General features: G+C 35.6%; 1 pseudogene; it reads left to right on the plus strand.

Moving 5' to 3' along the window:
• Positions 1-954: 954 nt before the first annotated feature.
• LOC148767040 (uncharacterized) lies at positions 955-3,641 on the plus strand (annotated as a pseudogene).
• Positions 3,642-9,011: the final 5,370 nt, after the last annotated feature.

The raw sequence follows: 9,011 nt of genomic DNA on the forward strand, positions 1-9,011 counted from the left end.
TTTTGGAAAGTTGGAAAATGAGAGATGGCACTCGTAATGACGAGGAAGTTATAATGATTCCGAAAATGTAATCGTTGCAATTTTTCGGTCATTCAATTAAGAGAGACGAGCAAGTAAAGATACTAACGGACTTAAGCTGTTGGGCCCAATCCAACTTAAGCCCGCTAGGGTTTTGTGCAAGGGACTATAAATACATGATTTATAGGCCTTGCACAACACACAAGACCTAACCCTAACCCTAGCCGCTCAGCCCCTCTCTCTCTCTCGGCCCTCTCTCCTCGGCCACCGCGCCGCCGTCGCCGGAGCTCCATCGGAATCGGCCATTCGTTGGCCGATTGTTTCGGTATCGTTATTCCTTCTCTTTTTCTTCCGTTTTATTCTAACTACTTCGTGTCTAGTGCCACGTTTTAGTAGATCGAAGTATACGAGGTGAAATCCGAGAGGAGGAAGATCGTAGATCAAAGAATCGAGGAGCAACGCACGAGCCGAAGCCGCACGCTGCCCCACGCGCCACCCCGAAGCCGCGCGTATATCACACGCGCCGCCGTGACCTCACGCGCCGCTGCTGCCGTTGCACCGCTGCTGCCCCGATTCTACGGATTGGTTTCCGTAGTAATCACGACGTATTAATCGCTTCTACCTCACCTCACGCTTCAAGAGGTAAACACGCGAAACCCTAGTTTCGATTCGATTATGTTTAAACTATTATTTCATGTTTGTTTCGTATGATTTTATGTGATTATGTGTAATCGATTAAATCATTGTAAGCATGTTATTTGGTTTAAACGCGAGCATGTTAGTTGATTTAAATTCGATTGAATTATTAGCATGTAAATTGTTTTTAATTTCGCTGGAAGCGCAAAGGTACGCAATTAATTGAATTATATTATCGGGCATGTGCTTATGTGATTTAAACTCGTTTAATTCGCATAAAATTTTTGTTTTCCGCTGCGTATGCGTGCCCGAAACCCAACATTACCAAGGGAGGCGGCGAACAGTGAGGGAAGGCGACAACAAAGAAGGCAATGGTACGGCGGCGCATCTGCGAAGGAGACGACGCTGGTAATTGGTGAGTGTTTTTTTTTTCTTTTTTCTTTTTTCTTTCTTCTGCCTCTGTTATTGTTTTGAGTGTTTTTTTTTTTTGTTTTTTTTTTCTTTCTTCTGTCTCTGTTTGTGGTGAGTGTTTTTTTTGTTTTTTTTTCTTTTTTCTTTCTTCTGTCTCTGTTTGTTTGCAAGGAATACTATTTTTCAAATTAAATTTCGACAATTTCCCGTCTTTGTAATCAAATATTTACTTAGAAATTTTTAGTTATTTTTCAGATTCTTATTAATATGTCGGGGGTTGCTTCTAGTTCTTCAATTGTGTCTATGGAAAAGAAGAGTAATTCGAAGAAGTCTAGTGGAAGTAGACTGATATTGGGTGGGAGTATGGCATTGATATTGACGATAATGCGAAGAGATCTCCATGCAAATATTGTACTAAATTGTTTTCCGGAGATGTCTATTGTTTGAAGAATCATCTTGCTGGTACAAAGGAAAATGTTATTGCATGTTTAAGTGTGCTAGATGATGTGAAGACCCGTATGATTGAGAATCTAGCAACTCTTGCTGAGATTAAAGGGAAGAAAAAAAAGAAATTGTGTGACACCTCGGGTTCGATGAATGAAACACACTTGGGATTCATGGATCATGCTTCAAAGGGGAAAGAAAAAGCAGGTTCGTACCAAACAACTATGAATCAACTATTCAAGAAGGATTTGCGAAAAAGCGCATGCAAGCGAATAGCAAAATGGTCTTATATGAGTGAGATCCCTTTCAACACAGTGAGAAATCCCGAGTTTGAGAGAGCATGTGAGGAGATAGCTCGACAATTGTCCAGGTTTTGAGGGTCCCTCTTACCACAACATTTAAGAGACTTTTTTTACTGAAGAAGTCAAGGAAATAGACAATTTTCTTGATGTCAACAAGGACGAATGGAGTAAGATTGGATGCACAATCATGTCGGATGGTTGGACTGACAGAAAGAGAAGATCGATATGTAATTTCTCGGTTAATAGTCCTAAAGGAACTGTTTTTTTGGAGTCAATCGACACATCTTCCTTTTCCAAAACAGCTGAAAAGGTTTTGAGATGTTGGATAAAATTGTGGACAAGATTGGGGAAAAAAATGTGGTGCAAGTGATTACTGATAATGCTGCGTCATACAAAGCAGCTGGATCATTGTTGATGGAGAAAAGGAAGAATTTATTTTGGACACCATGTGCAGCCCATTGCATAGACTTGATGTTAGAGGATTTCGAGAAGAAGCTGCAAACTCACCGAGTAAAAATAAGGAAAGGTAGAAAGATCACTACATATATTTACAATAGACCAAGTCTCATCTCTTCGATGAAAAACCACACCAAAGGAAGAGATTTGATTCGGCCAGCTGTTACTCGGTTTGCAACTGCATATTTGACTTTGGGTTGCCTTAGTGAACATAAGGGTTCTTTAATTACAATATTTTCTTCATCAAGCTGGAAGGGAAGCACACATGCTCGTTCGGAGAAAGGCAAGAAAGTTCAAAAGATTGTGTTAGATAATAATTTTGGAGTAATGTTGTGACGTGTCTTAGGGCAGCCTTACAACTAATCAAGGTATTACGGCTGATGGATTCAGATGAGCAACCTGCTATGCCATTCTTGTACGAGGAGATGGATTGTGCAAAAGAAAAGATCCAAAATAACTTCAACAATGTGAAATCAAGGTAAATTAATAATTTCATACAATTCTAATTAATTTATCTATTATTTTATTCATGAAGACTTGAGTTTTATTATGCAATTTTATAGATATAGGCCTATATGGAATATCACTGATGAGAGGTGGAATAATCAACTCCATAGGCCATTGCATGTAGCAACCCAGTATTTAAACCCTAGGATTCATTATCGTCCAACTTTCAATGCTAATCATAGGGAGGTTAAAAATGTACTTTTTGATTCAACTGATAAGTTGGTAAATGATCGGTTTGAAAGGCATACCATCATTACACAACTTGATGTATTCCATCACGCACAAGGCATGTTTTCTAGGGAAGATGCAAGAGCATTGTTGAGAAAAAAACATCCATCTGATTGGTGGAATATTTATGGAGATGATGTCCCGAACTTCAAAAGTTCGCTATAAAGATACTTAGTCTGACTTGTAGTTCTTCGGGATGTGAGCGTAATTGGAGTGCATTCGAGATGGTAAAATATTTTTTTAATTTTATTATAATTTATAATATTTTTATTAAACATCCTTAATTTTTATATTTACTTTATGACTTAATTATAGGTCCATACGAAAAAAAGAAGCAAATAGCTTCAAAAGAAAATGAATGATTTAGTGTACATCATGTACAATTCAACGTTGAAAGATAAAAAGTTCCGAAATATTGAGATCGATGTCGAAGAAGTACATTCAGATGATGAATGGATTACAAAAAGAGGTGGAGGTGTTGATCCTGATGGAGATGATATTGTTGAGATGGATAGAGATGGGGGAGGGGAAGAAAGGGAAAGAAGTATGGAGATGGTTGAGGAAGATGAAAGTGATGATAATGAGAGTGAGAGTGATGATGGACTTGATCCTAATGTCAACCTTGAAGATTTAAGCTAGTTCATTAGATTTTAATTATGTTCAATTTATGTTAGACTATGTTTAATTATGTTAAAACATGTTTTGTTAATGTTTGGATGTTTTATATGTTGGGAATCGGACACGTGTACGCAGCGGAAAACAAAAATTTTATGCGAATTTAAACAAATTTAAATCACATAATCACATGCTCGATAATTGTAAACAATGAACTGCGTACCTTTGCGGTTCCAGCGAAATTAAAAACAACATACATGTGAATTATTTAATCGACATTAAATCAATTAGCATCCTCGCATTAAATCAATTAACATGCTCGCAGTAAATTACGAATTTCATGTAATCACTTAATACATATAAATCCATACAATATACTACGAACGAACATACATATTTAATCTTAATTAAATCAAAATCGAATGACTACGGATTCGAAACTTTACCTCTTGAAGCGTGAGGTAGGCGCACGAAACGAAGCAAGATTACCGCGGAAACCAATCCGTGCAATCCGGGAGCGGCGACGGCGTGAGCAACGGCGGCGCGTGAGGATCACGCGCTGTCTTCGGGTGGCGCGTGGGAGCGCGTGCGTCGTTGGCTAGGTGGCTGCTCCTCGATTCTTTGATTCTTCAATCTTCCTCCTCTCGGATTTCACCTCGTATACTTTGATCTACTAAAACGTGGCACTAGACACGAAATAGTTAGAATAAAACGAAAGAAACGAAAAGAGAAAAGAATTACCAAGACAATCGGCCAAGGGGTGGCCGATTCCGGTGAGTTGGCGACGGCGGCGGCGGTGGTGGCCGCGGGTTGAGATCGGCCGAGAGAGAGATGTGAGCGGCTAGGGTTTTGAATTAGGGTTGTATCTTGTATTGTGTGCAAGACCTACAAATCAAGTATTTATAGTGCCTTGCATAAAAGCCCTAACGGGCTTAAGTTGGACCGGGCCCAACAACTTAAGTTCGTTAGTTCTTCATTCGCTCGTTTCTCTCAATTCAATGATCGGAAAATTATAAAAATTACATTTTTCGGAGTCATTATAATGTCCTCGTTATTAAGAGGGCCAATTCTAGATTTCGAACTTTTTAAAAGTGGAAACCCTAATTCAGTGCACTTTCTAAATTTGGAAACTTCCCGATTTAAAAAGTCCACTAAGATGTTCGCCTATTCTTTTCCTTTTCTTATTCTCATTCATAATTCCAAATTACTAATGTTGGACCCAATCATATTGACTTCCAATCATGCAAAGATAAAACATTTTTATCTCTGACCGTTTATTCCAAGATCTCATGTGCACGAGCAGTGTGACCCTCGATGGTTCAGGTGTAAGCTAGCCATGGTAAATGGCCATGTGGTAGAGAAGGATAAAGGAGATCTCTAGAAAATGATAGAACACCAAACTTTTGGACATTATTCAGCAAGATTTAGAGTAATTTAAATGTTATAACTTTTTACTACAATTTTCATTTAGATGTATTTTTATAGGGTCCATTTGGATGGAGGGATTTTGAGGGGGATTTGATTTGGGGAAGGAATTTGAAATGACCAAATTTGGAGTAATTTGAAATCCACCACAATTGCTCAAAAAACAGCTAAAAATAAGAGTGTGGATTTGAAATTCCTTGTCAAATCCTTCAATCCAAACAAGTGCAAGTGATTTGTTGTTATGGATTTGAAATCCGCCTCCAAATCCCTCCATCCAAATGGACCCACAAATATTTTTAATAATTTATTGCACATTTCATGAAAAATATAATTAAATGCACTTTATGGGAAGTATTTGCAGAACAAATGGATTCATATGCCCACAAAGATAATCAAGATAGAACTATTGTGGTCATACTTCAATTTTTCAGGACTAAGACTTGCCAAGGTACGTGATAATACTAATTACAAACCATGCATACATATATTCGAAATTGTGTACTATTTACTTTTCGTTTATTTCACCCTGAAATAAAAATTAGTAACCGCAAGTTTATCAAATGTTCTACATGGATCAAACTACTGATCAACCCGGATGCGAAGGAAGCTTTGGACTACAAGGATAAGTAATAAAATTTGATCATCCAACTTTCAACATAGAAATTTTAGTATACTTATAAATAGTATATTTTAATAATTGTAAATGACCAGGTTCGCGTTGAGCGAAGAAATCTATGTCCCATCAGCTAGCCATATCTTCTCAGTTTTTTTTACTCAATGAAACGATTTACTTGAGATAGATATAATGACCATAGATGAGTGCACTGAGAGTACAAAGGTAAGTTGATTATGCTAATATATTTATCGTGTATATTTATATACACATAAGTATTGTTTAAGAAACCATTGATGTATATATATTGCAGGAGTGTGTTGGATCTGTGTCGGCGATAATTTTGGAGATCAAGTCGGCAGCTAATTGGTGGTATTCTTCGTGTAAAAATTATAACAGGAAGGCCGAGCCCATCTCAAAGAAGTATTGTTGCGAAAGGTGTGACGACTTTGTTCTTGCTATACCAAGGTATACTTGATTTTGTAGTATATTAAGAAATAATTTGAGTTGAATTGTTGCACCATGATTACTCTTGGTTTTAAAATTTTTATAACTTTACATTTTCATACATGTTCAGAGTTCAGGTTACTGTCATTGATAGTACTGGATCGACGTCTTTTGTACTGTTTGTTCGTATTGTCGCACAATGGATAGGAAAAAGTGCTTCAAAGCTTGTGGATGCATCTTACAAGGTATTGTTACTATATCAGTGATATGTTATGCAAACTTAAATCCGCATTAGACTAACAAGCCTTTTTTATGTTCTTTTTTTTTGTTTTTCTTTTTTAGGAAAACCATAGTATTGGTTACGTTGGTATTTTTTTAAATCCGAACGATACTAAAAAGCCTTTTTTATTTTTATTTTTTAAAATTTTCATAACTATACATTTACGTACAGGTTCAGAGTTCAGGTTACTGCCACTGATAGTACTGGATCGACGTCTTTTGTACTGTTTTATCGTATTATCACACAATGGACAGGACAAAGTGCTTCAAAGCTCCTGGATGCATCTTACAAGGTATTGTTACTATATAAGTGAAATGTTATGTATACTTAAATTCGCACTAGACTAAAAAGCCTTTTTTATGTTTTATTTTATTTTATTTTTTAGGAAAATCATAGTATTGGTCACCCTTCTGAAATCAATCGTATGATTGGGAAAGAAGTTCTAATTGTCATGTTTATAAGGTGAAAAATGCATCAACAATGAGGGTATTACATGACAGTTTAAGACTTGGCACTCTATAAAGGTGATAAATATAAATATTATATATACAGTTTTTTGGTCCGGTAACAATTATTTAATATCTATTTGTTTGTTGCAGTCATGTTACGAAGAAGATGAGACAATATCCGCAGAAAATAATTCTCAAGAAGTTGATGATAATATAAAGGTATTATTCTAATTTACTTTTTTAACATTTTAGTTAACTTAAAGCCTGCTATTAGTTTTTTATGCTCACGTGAGTTTAAATTCGTTTGTAAATGATAATAACAATGAAGTAAAAAAATATACAAATAAAATTTTTACTTTTATAGGATTTCAATTCCGATGATAATTAAGTTACTCAAACAAATAAGTCACCCAAGAAAAGAGTATTTGTTGATGTTGATACCAGTAGTTTGCCTGATGATGTGGCTACAAAGGCGTCGAGCAATAAACCATTGAAGAAGGTCAAAGTTGAAAAGGATTGAAATTGTAGTACTATTTATTTTCTTCGATAAACCTTTGCTCTTTAACTTCAAGTTATTTGGTACTTTATTGTAGTAGATTAGGATATGTCATTGCGGCACTCTGTTTTATGCACATGATATTGTTTTAATTGATAGATCTAGAGAATGTTTCTTTCTTTCTTTCTTTTTTATAATGAAATTCGACTCTCTATTCTATTGTTTGGATCTGCGTTTAATAATTGTCCAATAATGTTCGACCATTGGGTTATATTGATACTAAAAGGTTTCTAGATATGCATTTTAGCCTTCATATTTTGGCGTTTAATTTGTTTGGGGAATTTTCTATTTCTCCGATGAGAAAGTTGTTATTTTTTTTGTTGTTCTTTTGGTTTGGTTTGGCTTATTTTATTGGATTTTTATATTTACACTCTATTTTTTTAATCTACAAATTAATTAAAGTGAAATGAAAAATGATAGAAATAGAATTGCTCAATATTGTCCGAGAATTTGTAATTTCTCAATCATTAACCATATTGAAATATGCGGGAAATGTTGAACCATAGCATTAAATCTATCAAGCACGAGCATAAAGGAATAATTTTATTATCCCTCATAATTAAAAGTCAATCTGTTTAATCAATTTGACACACACACAGACACCCACACACACACACACACACACACACACACATATATATATATATATATATATATATATATATATATATATATATATATATATATATATATATATATATATATATATATATATATATATATATATATATATATATATATATGGGATTAGTTTGGAGACCCCCTCATTTCGAAATTATATAGGATTAATTGCATCCTTATGCAAATTCCCTCCATTTCGATAATAATTTGACATACCCCTTCGGTCATCCTGAAGTACCTATAATGCCCTTTTAAAATCAGTTTCAAACCGTAGCCACTCACAGTCGTCTCTCTCTTCCTCTCTCAACTCTCAGATTCAAATCCCGCCTCCATAGATCTCCAACCGGCGAAATTGCTTCCCGGAGTCATAACTCTCTCTCCGGTGGTCGGAATTCGATGGTTTAACTACCGTTGGATTCCATTCAGTGGTGATTTCATTCAGTTTGGAGCACTCAATCTGTTTCTTCAATTGCTTTTCAGTCGACACATATTTTCGACGACGGTGGGTCTTGCTGGAGGTGTATTTTGTGTTCCGACAGTCGAAATTTGACGGGCAACCCACCGTTGGATTTTTCTCGTCGAGATCTATAGATTGATGGTAAATTCGTTGATTTTTTATATTGTCGGATTTATTTTTATAATTTGTTTTTCATTTGTGAGCGCGGAACCTTGGGTGGTTATTAGCGGCGGCTAGGGTTTTGATAGGAGGCGATTGGGGTGAGAAGTCACTGGCTGTTTAGTTTAAAATTCGTAGCATTTCCCAACTATAGCCTCTCTCTCTCTCTATCTCTCGATCTCTTAGTGTTTGTTGATTTTTTGAGTGTTTTGATGTTTCTTCAATTTTTGTTGATTTGCACTAAAATAATTATTTTTTAAGATTTTGCAATTGAAGGTTAATGAAAGTCATTGATCATTTCCCTGAAGGTGCCAATAATTTGGTTGAAGTTACATCTGCTTCAAGTTACAATGTTCAACATACTGTATACATTATTGTACATTACTA

The sequence above is a fragment of the Erythranthe guttata genome, chromosome 11 (genome assembly GCF_056151865.1).
Source record: "Erythranthe guttata isolate IM_541 chromosome 11, IM_541, whole genome shotgun sequence".
NCBI classification, from domain to species: Eukaryota; Viridiplantae; Streptophyta; class Magnoliopsida; order Lamiales; family Phrymaceae; genus Erythranthe; species Erythranthe guttata.